The sequence below is a fragment of the Bubalus bubalis genome, chromosome 8 (assembly GCF_019923935.1).
Source record: "Bubalus bubalis isolate 160015118507 breed Murrah chromosome 8, NDDB_SH_1, whole genome shotgun sequence".
In the NCBI taxonomy this organism is placed as follows: Eukaryota; Metazoa; Chordata; class Mammalia; order Artiodactyla; family Bovidae; genus Bubalus; species Bubalus bubalis.
Genome location: NC_059164.1, coordinates 9,763,610 through 9,776,377, shown reverse-complemented (window position 1 = coordinate 9,776,377; position 12,768 = coordinate 9,763,610). Strand labels below are relative to the sequence as shown.

Here is a 12,768-nt window from a genome sequence, read left to right as displayed (position 1 = left end):
TAAAGTAAGTCTTGGAAGACAGATGGCAAAGAATCGGATGGAGAAGATATGTGCATTGCGAAGCAGGATGGTGGAGGGACTCCCCAGGCACAGGGAGTAGCATTGCAGAGGGACAAAGATAGCATAGAGCTAATCGTCTTCAGGGTATAGAAACAGCTGGAAACGCAACCAGAGGCAGATCAGGATCAGACATGAAAGTGCTTTAGGAAGCTGCCAGGTTCTACCTTTGTCTTCTAGCGAACAGTAGGTGACTTCTGTGCGAAGAAGATTTCCACTTCAGAAATATCATTTAGTTAACATTATGGGGAAGAGAGAAGATTTAAAATACATGCTTAAATCTAAAGACAGGGGCTGTGTTGGGACACATTGCAGTAGTCATACAGGCAAGAGATACTGGCAACTCAAGAAGGAATGTAGAGATAGGATTTGAAAGGAAATTTAGGAGTCACATTACTAGGACTGGTTGGGTGGAGAGAAGGGATCTAAAATGTCTGTCAGATTTGTGGATCCATCATTTGGGTGGACAGTGCTGCTGGTATTTAAGATAAGAAGTGCAGGCTGCAAAGTTTGATCACAGTGACAAAACTGTGTTGCTATCTGAGGACATACTGAGATCAGTTGCTGTGGAATATTCTAGAAAAGCTGAGCAGGAAGCATGTTTGACCTTCAGGGGAGAGGTCCCATCTGCCAGTATCACTTCGGATGCTCAGAATATAACTGTTGGAGCAGGAATGAGTGAGGTGAGGAGGTGAAGGCAGAATTTAGAATTTAAGATTCTTTTGAGACACATGACTGGAAACACACACAAATGCTGCATGTTTGTGGTCACTGTTGTGGACAGCAAAAGGGAGCTTGCCAGAGACCCAGAGAAGGTGTGCTGAAAGCCCAGGTGGAACTGGAGACCAGGACAGGTGACCGTTCCCAGTCTTAATCATAGAAGATGGGCAGGTGTTTACTAAGGCGAGGCCTTGGAGTATCAGTGGAAGATGATTTTTGTGGTTCCTGGAGAATGATCCAGAAGGCTAACTGGGTATTTTAGGTGGGCCGGGAAAAAGATTTAAAGACTAGAGGGGTATGTTCAAGACCAGCATCCTCACAGTGAGGGAGGGAGAGGATGGGATGAATTGAGAGCGCAGCACTAAAGTGTGTGCGCTGCCTTGGGTAAAGTGTGGGAAGTTGGGAGTTGCTGTATAGCCCAGGGAGCTCGGCCTATCATTCTCTGATGACTTAGAGGGGTGGGACAGGCTGGGGGTGGGGTCATGAGATTCAAGAGGCAGGGGACATATACATATTTAGAGCTGATTCACTTGGTTGTGGCTCAGTGGTAGAGAATCTGCCTGCCAAGCAGGAGATTTGGGTTCAATCTATGGGTCAGAAAGATCCCCCTGGAGAAGGAAACGGCAAAACACTTGGGTATTCTTGCCTGAAGAATTGCATGGACAGAGAAGCCTGGTGGGCTGCAGTCCACAGGGTCACAAGGGTTGGACACGACTGAGCGGCTAAATCACCATCTGGTGTTGTACAGCCGAAACCAGCACAACACTGTAAAACAATTATCCTCCAATTACTTTTTTTTCCCTAAAAATAATAATAAAAAAATAAAAGACCATGATCCTGCATTTAGGGGAACGGCATCCTAAACCAGAACAACACTTGCTGTATAAGATTTACCTGTGCTTAGTACCTGGGTGCTCCCAAGACTAAGCTTCCTAGCCTTGGTGCCACCCATCTTTCCCTAGACAATTCCTATTGCATTGGCTACTTTAACACTAACTTGCTGAATTCTTTGTACAGTAAGATAGTCGTTAGATTCTGGGTGTTTTGTTTACTTTTGCCTTGGCGAATGCTCTTCTGTTCCCTCTAGCCTAAAGATCCCGTTTTCTCTCGGCCTCCCTGCTTTTTGTGTCTAGATATGACCACCCAGAGTCTCTTCTTCCTGTCCGTGGACGAACTTATTAGCCAGGAGCGTTTGTTCCTCCTTCCCCTGGAGATGCATTTGCCGCCTCTCTCCTAACAGGCTGCCAGCTTAAAAAGTCAGTCCTTAAAACAACACGAACTAGCAACTGCTGAAGCGCCGCCTCTTCTGAGCCCCCTTAAACAGCTGTGCACGCGGCTTGACCCAGAACAGATAACACACACAGATGTGTTTATGGGAAGGAGGCACGAACACTCTCAGGGTGTTGTTTTCGGCTTCTCACCACTGCAGGGATTTCTTCTCTTTTTCAAGGAAGAGGTACATTGTGGTAAGCAGTGTTTTATGACCTATAATAAAAACCCTTGTAAAGACCATTTTTTGGACCCAGAGAAGCTAAGTGTTCTTTTCACTTCTCTCCGCCTCTCTGTATTGAAATGCACGCAGTTCAGCATTAATGCATAACATAAGGGAACAATATCACAAATTCTCATTCTTATTTAAGCCGGGAAAGCAACCAAAGTTAATTATGTAAGAAAATCCATTAGGAATGTGTTTCCCTACTTAGTAGTAGCTTCTGAACAAATATGTTGATTGAGTAAAAAGCTATATTGCATTTTATAGCATATTGTTATTATCTCATGGAAACTCCCTTTTGAGGGAATGTCAACAGAAAAGTCAGTCCCCAGGAACAGGTTAAAAAGCAACCAGAAGCCACCTTAGAAAGTTGGGTCTTATACAAAAAAGAGACATGAAATACATTCAGTGAACAGTAACAGATGATTTCTAAGGACACTTCAGGACCTAAAATGCTAGCAATCTTTAGTCTTTCAAAAGTAAGAACAGGCAACATAACACTTGATGTAAATAAAGTAATAACTGCTTTAAAGATGTATCCTCTAGTATGCATGCGGTCGTGTTTGTTGACCTTGGTGGCTCAGTGGTAAAGAGACTGCCTGCCAATGCAGGAGACACAAGAGACGTGGGTTTGAGCCCTGGATTGGGAGGATCCCCTGGAGAAGGAAATGATAACTCCCTCCAGTATTCTTGCCTGGGACATCCCATAGACAGAGGAGCCCGGCGGGCTGCAGGCTCCAGAGTCAAACACACCTGAGCAACTGAGCGCCACCACCAGAATGACTGCTTGGAAAGTTGGAGATTGTTCATGTCCCAACTGGAGAAGCTAGATGAGTCTAAACCTAGGGTGTTGCTGGACACCACTGCTAATGGCAAGTCCTCTCTTGATTTCATGGCACCAGTTCTGAACCCAGTGGACAAGCCAGGAAATTCAGTGTTTTTCGTTCTCACAGCCGCCCTCAAGAGAGTGTTATCACCATTTTACAGATGAGGAAACCAAGGCTGGATGTGAGGGAAGGGAAGGTAGGCATTAAGTAGCAGGCCCAAGTACACCCATTGTCTAACTGGGAGATGTAGCAGAGTCCTCAGAAGATGGCTCTGTAAAGTTGACCTCTGGAAATAAGCATTAACAGATTGCATTCGTCTCTTGGATTGTCTTTCCCCTCTTTTCTTTTTTAGTGTTCTGGTTCAGATTCTTGTTATCTCAGGTCTTAAGTCTTTTTTTCCCCCTTGTGTTTTGATTTTTCCACATTTAACAGTGAATATGCGTAACACTTCTAATCACTTAGAATATCTTTCCTTTTTGAAGAACAGTGAAGAGGAGGGAGGGATCCCATGTGAAATGCCGAGGCAGGACTCAGTTAGGAGTGGAACTTCTTGGTTGTGGCCAGTCAAGTGCTTACTGGTGATCTTGCAAGAGCCATTGTGTTCCCATTCACCATTTGGATGTGGTGTGGGTGGGGAATGAGAAAGTGTGCACCCTGAAGACCGTTGGCCAAGGAAGGAAGGGGGTTGCTTGGGTTGTTCATGGTCAAGGGACAAGAGAAGGGGAAGTCCCAGATACAGTAGGAAGGGCAATGGTTAGTAGAGTGAGGGCAGGACTTGAGGAAGCTGGAATGCAGGCGATTCAGAGCACAGGAGGAAGAGGAACACTGCAGGGAAGGCAGGAAGGTTTTCCCACGAGGAGGTGAGGGAGACAGGTAGATTGCTAGTGCTCATCAATGGGTGGGTGGCGCCCGGGACGTTGGTAGCATCCCTTGGTGGCCTGTTTTTCTCTCTCAAGTGGAGTGCACTCTAGTGTGTTTGGAGAGGAAGAGAGCTGATAAAGTAGAGGGACAGCGGTAAGAATTTCACCTACAGGGACACCACAAGAGCTAACTAGGGACCTGTATGATCCCTGGCAGCACCGTCGTCATCAGGGTTAGAGACTGACTTCGTATTAATAGTAGACACATATGTGGCCATTTCCCCACTTAACAGCTCTCTGAAGCACAGGTAGAGCAGCTGAGAAAGACAGCATTTGCGCTAATTGAGGTTAATCTTTGCATAGAGGATGAGATAGAATGACCTCAGAACCAAAGAGGTGAGGGAATTGACAGATTTAATGAATAATGTTTGAAGAAGTTGCTTTCCACATTTAATTAATTATGCTAAGAAGTTTATGTGAATTTAAGTGGTATTTTGACATTCAAATAAATGTAATTAAAGTGACTTTTAAATTTTTAATTAAAAAAAAAAGGGATAGAAGTTAAGTAATAACATGTTCCTGATTTTAGCCATGGGAGTAGATGACACAGAATGGAATGGAGTTGAAGAAGTCCAAGTTTCCTGAAGCTAAGGGAGTTGGTGGGGGGCGTGTTTCATTGGGGGGCAGGGGTTAAATGAAAGGTAGTGACCTTAACAGGTTTTAGTTAATATAATTTGAGTTGTTAGAATAATTTTCAGTTATAGAACAGGTTACAGTTCTTACAAGTTGTAAGAACAGTTGATGGCAAGTTGTAGAACACTTGATGAAGAAATGTCTTGAAGTAAGAGCATTATTTTGGGGGGAATTCCCTGGTAGTCCAGTGGTTAGGAGGCTATGCTTCCACTTCAGGGGACCCAGGTTCAACCCCTGGTCAGGGAACTAAGATCCCACAAAGCCAATTTTTGGGCTTCTTTGGTAGCTCAGCTGGTGAAGAATCTGCCTGCAATGTGGGAGACCTGGATTCAATCCCTGGGTTGGGAAGATCCCCTGGAGGAGGGAATGACAAATCACTCCAGTATTCTTGTCTGGAGAATCCCATGGACAGAGGAGCCTGGCAGGCCCCAGTTCACAGGGTTGCAAAGAGTTGGACACAACAAGCGACTTAGCAAGCACGCGCGTGAGAGCATTATTGCCCTAACTACGAGGCCAGTGGGCAGCCCCAAAGTCGATCCTGCTATTCAGTGATGTCCTCAGAGACCAGACTCTTTCCCTCATTACACTCTGGCATTGCCTGCGTGCAGATGAAATCTCCCCTTCCATGTCAAAGTGGTTGCTACAGTCTTAAGTTCATGCCCTCAAGCAAGAGCATTTAGTGTAAGGTGCACAGGTGGAGAGTGAGGGCTAGGGGATGAGGAGGCAGTACAGCAAAGAGTTTTCTGCAGTGGTCTCATTAGAGGAGAAGTACTTTCTGAAATGTGCCTATATGTCTCAGTAGCTAGGACTGGGTCTCTGGATCCACTCCTAGCAAAAAGGAATGTGTGCCAGGGATCAGTCCTTCATGACTGGCACCCAACAAAGTAGGCAAACAATCATATGCTCCACTCTTTGGAAAAGCAACATCTCTAATATAGTATCTCATTTGGAGAGGAGGCAAGTATGGAGTGAGAGACAAGCTTTCAGATGAGGGAAGAGAGAAGGAAAATGCAGGAAGACAAGATATTTTGTCCAGATGCAGTCATTAAAAAGCATACTGTTGGGGACTTCCCTGGTGGTTGGGTGGTTAAGAATCCACCTTGCAATGCGGGGTTCGATCCTTGGTCAGGGGACTAAGGATGCTAGGTGCTGCTGAGCAGGTAAACCCACACACTCCTGAGCCCGTGGGCCACAACTAGAGAGTCCATGGGCCACAACGAAAGATCCCACACAACTAAGACCCAACACAGTGAAATGAATTAATTAAAAACTTTTTAAGAAAAGCATACTGTTAAATTTTTTTATTATGAAGAATATGTTTTGAAATGGGGAAATAGCCACAGTATATTGTTAAATGATTTTAAAAGGATCACAAAACAGTGTGATCTCTGTTTTGTCTAGAACAAAAACCATTTTGAGTCATTAGCCAGCAACCTAAGCATTTATACATTGTATTTTCTTATTTTTGCAATGTCAATTTTTGTATCCCGATCTGAGGAAGTTATACTTGACATTGTTATCTGCAGTTTCAGTTCCCAGTGACTTTCCAGTGTGGGTTAGTAATAGCCATCATGATGAGGTAATGATTCCTTCTTTTAGATGGTCCGTTTAGCCATTGCATTGTCCCTCGAACACCCACAACATTTCCAGGTTTGGTGAACATCAGTTGTGATTTTCTTATTTCCACTTGGTTGGGACTGATCCTTTTCTTACTCAGCATTATCATCAGTTCCAGGATTGAATAATATATATAGCTCCTTTGTATGCTCTTTTCAGAATGCGTATTTTGTTAATAAAACTTATGCAGGAAATGACTTTTACTGTACTTTCATCCATTTGCCTCGAAGCAGTGGAAGTAGGAGAGCCAGCAGCTGCAGTGAGGGGCTTCGCCTTTGTTTCTGCTGAAGAACCCCCAGGCCAGGCGTCCCTTTCCTCAGCCATCTCGCCTCCTCCCATTGGAAGCCAAAGGCCCATGACTTGAGGCTAATCTTCAGGGCCTCCCATTTATTCCTTACTTCCAATTTACCAGTTTTACTGTCCAGCTGATCTGAAGCTTTAAGGAGCCCGCTTTAATCCTCCTCTTGCTTTTTCTGGAATTTGTTTTGCCCTTTGTGATTCGAGGTGAAGCACTCTGTGGGTTCTCCTGAGGCCCAGGGTGAGGAGTTTAGAATGCCATCTTTTGCAGCCCGTTGTTAACATTGTGACTAGATCAGTGAAAGCCGGAGAAGCCACTCTCAGGTTTTGGAGTAGAGTACAGTGTAGACCGTACACCAAGCTTCATACAGTGACTTCAGGCAGATTCTCCTTAAGCACAGAAGTGGAAGGAGTGAGTGAGATCGCCTGTGAGTGAATGAAGCCACCTGATAGACTGCCCAGGACCAGCCTTTGTTACCCATTGCTTCACTGCTTATGCAGTAATATTGTACCACATTTTACAGGAGAGCTGTGATCCTGGGACTAGATTCAGCAATCCACTTGTGGGCCTATATACCTGAAATTATTAAAAGTAGGGTCACAAAGAGATACTTATATTTATATACCTACATTCGTAGCATATTCTTACAATAACCAAAATAATACAAGTTCATCCTTCAGCAGATGAATGGATAAGCAAATGTCATCAATCCAAACAGTGGAATATTATTCAGCTTTAAAAGGAAGGAAACTCTGACGCACGCTACAACATGGATGAACTTTGAGGACATTACACTAAATGAAATAAGCCAGTCACAAGAACAAATACGTTATGTTCCACTTACATGAGGGATCTAGAGTGGCCAGATTCACAGAAACAGAGTAGAGGAGTGGTGGCCAGGGTCTGGGAGGAAGGGAGCAATGAAGAGTTGTTTAGTGGGTATAGAGTAGAGTTTGAGTTTTGCAAGATAGATAAGTTCAGGAGATTGGTTATACAGCAGTTTGAATATACTTACTACTAAACTATACACTTGACATTGGTTAAGGTGGGAAATTTTATGTATAGCTTACCACAATTAACAATATATATACTTGTAATCAACAAAAAGAGGAAAAAGAAAGAGATCCTGAGACTGGCCCTCAGCGTTGCCGATACTCCTCTGCTTTATGATTTTGTCGTCATGGGGTCTTTTATGTCTGTTCTTAAGATTATAGTGTAGTGTGTGGTGTTAGTCGCTCAGTCGTGTCCGCCTCTCTGTGGCCCTCTGGACTGTAGCCCGCCAGGCTCCTTTGTCTCTGGAATCTCCTAGGCAAGGATACTGGAGTGGGTGGCCGTGCCCTCCTCCAGGGGATCTTCCCGACCCACGAGTTGAACCCGACTCTCCTGCACTGCAGGCAAGTCAACATGTTATTGGTTTAGTGTTGTTAAAAAAAAACACAAAAACCTTTGTTGCGTTGATCTGTGCGATTCCTCTAACATCCTTCGTAAGAAACAAACTGGATAGGAGATCTTTGTACGAAACAACAAATCATTTATCAAGACCTTTCTGTTAAAACGTGGATAACAAATTTGAAAAGACTGGGGTTTATACATTCTAAGGAGAAAAAAGTGATTAACTTTGTACAAGCTGTATATGTCTTAACTGTTTAAATCCATGAACTACTGACGTATTTTTGTTGCTGAAACCCGAGGGTGTGAATACATTGCTTAGGTTTAAGTAGGTCTATCCAAAAGTCCAGAAGTGTCGATTGAGAGCGGTCATTTCTGTGGTTTACTTTATGCTATATAAGTTGGTGTTGTAAGTGTCTTTTGAAACGACTTTTTTCACCGCTGGGAAAAAAAGACCCAATGATAAAACTTTTTCCCATTAAAAAAGCTTGAGGTAGATTTTCAGTTTGCTTGTTTTCAAGAAATAAGAGAATTAGAGCTCTAGAACGCCTAAGAGAAACTAATGGGTGTTACAAGGCTTTGAGGACTTCTGGTGTTCAGACTGAAGTCCGGAGTCTTTTTAAGGGAGTTGCCAAGGACGAAACCCCATCTGAAGTCTCTAGGAGGACTTCATTCCAGGATGGTGTCCTGTTGAAACAGGCTCCCACGTCACATGTTTCAGAAAGACAGAATGAGGGCCCCCAGTGACTGTTTATCATTAGTGGGACTAGACATTCAAACCTTTTATGCCAGAATTGGGCACTGTAACATTAAAAGGTTTTAAACCTGTGTTTAACTTAATTGGCAGTATCCGTAGTTTCATTGCATTGCATCACTGGGATTACTGTGAAATATTTGAGTCTTGTATAAGACAGATTAATTTAGATTAAAATCTTGAGGAGCTAATTTAAAAGTATGTCACACGATACTATAAATTGAGATGGAACAGATAATAAGCCTAAGTAGAGAATCCTTTCAGATGTCTTTGATCAAAGCACTTGCGATGCTGAAGGAAAGGTGTTTTTTTTTTCCTTTCTTTGTTTAGTGTTACAGTTTATTCATTCATATAATTCTCAGAAATTGGGACCAGAGTTCTTATTCTTTTTTGTGACCAGAGTTACAAGGCCATCATGCTCCAGTGCATCAATGCATTGGAATTAGGAAACGAGATTTTTGGCAATTTTTAAAAAAAATCATTAACTCAAAGTTCACTAGTTCGAAACTGTAATTGTAGCTGGATGTTTTGGGTTTAAAAGAAAACCCAGTTTGCTAACCAAAAAAAATTAAGTAGCCTGATAAAATCTAAAGAGTGGTGATTCTTACATAGAACCAACTCTTTATACATAGGTGTCATTTACATGGAATCAAACGTTAGACCAGTGAATGTGTTCTCACTGCCTAAACTGTGCTTTCATATGATGTTAACAAGTCATTTTTATCTACATTTGCCTTTAAATAGAGGAGACCTACACTCTTAGAATAAGTAGCAAAATAACACAACCGAAAACCAAATAATAGTGATTATGGCATAGAAGGAAAACTATGCAGCCACTAAAAATCATATTGTATAAAAGAGTTAGATTTTAGAGGAATTTTGTTGAAGTGGCAAAATATTCAAAATGAATTGTTAAATCTTTATAAAGCAACTATAAAATGTGTACCAAATAACAACAATTTCTATTTTAAAATGTGTTATATTTATATATTAATGTTATATATATTGATATATAATATATATGATATATTTTATATATAATGCTTCAGTATTAAATAGAATTATAATATATTTACACCTGCAGGTATACCAGTATCTGTTTAAAATACATGAAAGACAAAGTTATTTAACAGTAGAGTTTTCTCTGTTTTCTGAGTGGTGGTGTTTTGCATGATTTTTTTTCTTCCTCTGGACTTTTAATGAATTTTTAAAAAATATTTCTACACGCATTAAGCATGGACCAATTTTATAACTAAGAAAAATATAGTATGTGCTATGAAGTGAAAGTTTCTTAGTCATGTCTGACTCTTTGTGACCTCATGGACTATATAGTCCTGGAATTCTCCAGGCCAGAATACTAGAGTGGGCAGCTGTTTCCTTCTCCAGGGGATCTTCACGATCCAGGAGTCAAACCGGGGTCTTCTGTGCTGCAGGCGGATTCTTGACCAGCTGAGCCACCAGGGCTGTATAAATACACAAATGAAAGCAGTATACATGTATTTAAACTTAGGTGGCCCAGTCAGTAAAGAATCCGCCTCCAATGCGGGAGACCTGGGTTCAATCCCTGGTCTGGGAAGATCTCCTTGGAGGAGGGCTTGGCAACCCACTCCAGTGTTCTTGCCTGGAGAATCCCCATGGACAGAGGAGACTGGTGGGCTGTAGTCCGTAGAGCTGCAAAGAGTCGGACATGACGGAGCGACTAAGCGCAGCACACAGTTCAGGCTTTTTATAAATTTCTTTTCAGTTCAGTCACTCAGTTGTGTCTGACTCTTTGCACCCCATGGACCGCAGCACACCAGGCCTCCCTGTCCATCATCAACTGCCGGAGTCTACTCACACCCATGTCCATGGAGTCAGTGATGCCATCCAACCATCTCATCCTCTGTCATCTCCTTCTCCTGCCCTCAGTCTTTCCCAACATCAGGGTCTTTTCCAATGAGTCAGCTCTTCGCATCAGGTGGCCAAAGTATTGGGGTTTCAGCTTCAACATCAGTCCTTCCGATGAACACCCAGGATTGATCTCCTTTAGGATGGACTGGTTGGATCTCCTTGAAGTCCAAGGGACTCTCTAGAGTCTTCTCCAACATATAAATTTGCTGCTGCTGCTGCTGCTAAGTCGCTTCAGTCGTGTCCAACTCTGTGCGACCCCATAGACAGCGGCCCACCAGGCTCCCCCGTCCCTGGAATTCTTCAGGCAAGAACACTGGAGTGGGTTGCCATTTCCTTCTCCAATGCATGAAAGTGAAAAGTGAAAGTGAAGTTGCTCAGTCGTGTCCGACTCTTAGCGACCCCATGGACTGCAGCCTACCAGGCTCCTCCATCCATGGGATTTTCCAAGCAAGAGTACTGGAGTGGGGTGCCATTGCCTTCTCCGACATATAAGTTTAGATGGGCCTTATTAGTAATTACTTGGTTCAGATTTTTACGTATTTATTCTACTCATTGGTTGCTTACACTGTTTGAACACTGAAACATGAATCAAGCACATTTATTCTTGGTACTGTTTGAAAGGGTTGGTGCTTAGTGTATAAGAAGCTAAAGATGGCAACCCAGCATGGCATTACTTCAGGTTAGTCATGCTGTTTAAAATCCACTGCTTGCAAGTCGTGTGCATGTGTTTCCAATAACGACTTGTGTGCCACAGAAGATTGCTTTCATTAACATTTTGTGCTTCATTTTCACACTCTCATTTATCCGTTGCAAGTTGCCTTACCCTCAGTGGTTCTTAAGTCCTGGACCACTGTCCCTCAACAGTGCAGTCTGATCTTTTCATCTTTGGAAACTTAGAAGGTAACCCCGGCCAGTTCCTCAGGTCCGTTTAGGTGGAGCGCAGAAAGAATTCCAGTTCGCCTGTGTCATCCCCACTTGGTGCTTTGTTCACTGACCTTGTGGCATTGGCCACGTTCTCCTCTGGTTATTTCTGACTCGGTCTCCCCTAGGAAACGGGACGCTTGACCGATGATCATTTGTTTCCTGCAAACTACACAACCTCTTCACATGCATTACTTCGTTTAAATCTCGTATTATGGAAAGTAAGCCCCATTTTCTCCTTTCTATAGGTGGAAAACTCAGGCTTTGGTTTAGAATAAGCCAGGAAGATAGAACTCCCCTGAAGAAAATACCAGTACTATAAGCCAGTAACCAAATAGAGCCCAACTGATGAACAAGTGTGTGCTCACCGCCCCTCCGGGCTCTGAAGCCCCTGATGCTGCCTAAGCATTTTTCTAGCCCTTACGAGAGCCTAATTCCATCCTCCCTTTACCGCATTCTCACAGTGTTACATGCGGTGGAGGGGATAGATCAGTCTTGTGAGCCTCCAGATTTCCAAGGGTCATATCACGTTCACTATCTTAAATTCCTGCCATCCGACACTGCCTCTGAGTTTAAAACATTGTACCTGCTTTTGTAAGTTGTAAAATTAGAAGAAGGTGCGGCGTTGGTCCAGATGCCTCCGTGCTGCCTGACTCTCAGCAGCAAGTGCTTACTGCGGTGGGTGCTTTACAAGCAGTGATCCTGTGCGGTAGGTTTTGTCACTTTCCTGTTTTTATGGACAGAAAAAGTGAGGCTTGGTGAGGTAAAACTGCTTACCTGGTTTTCCATACTCGTATGATCATTGATCTAATAAAGGAGTGCCTTGGGAATTAGAATCCAGTTTTCCTGGACTCTGGTTCAAATCAACACTCTGGGTTTTTTTTTTGCTAGTGGTGTTACTTCGGGCTGATTACATACACCTACTATGTATCAGCTTCTTGACCTGTGAAATGGGTTGATAATATTATTGACCTCAGTGTTGTGGTATGGATTAAGTGAATTACTAAAGCAGTACTTGACACATAGTGACTGCTGAATAATAGGTGCTATAAAAATATTAAGAACTACCATTGCTGTTATCATCGTTTACTGGATTTTAATTGTTGAAATCATGTGTTAAATCATATAAAAGTATGTGAAGTGAAAAATGTCCCTCTCTCGCCAACTACTTTCTCTCCCCGCCATTAACCCTGGACACCAGTTTGGTATATATCCTTCCAGAATATTTCCTATGTCATCTGGAACCTTTT

General features: G+C 42.9%; 1 protein-coding gene across 4 annotated transcripts in view; it reads left to right on the top strand.

The window, feature by feature from the left end:
* The window catches only part of CDK6 (cyclin dependent kinase 6), a 253,952-nt gene that overhangs the window by 97,723 nt on the left and 143,461 nt on the right, over window positions 1–12,768 (top strand). The gene's annotated exons all lie outside the window — the stretch shown is intronic.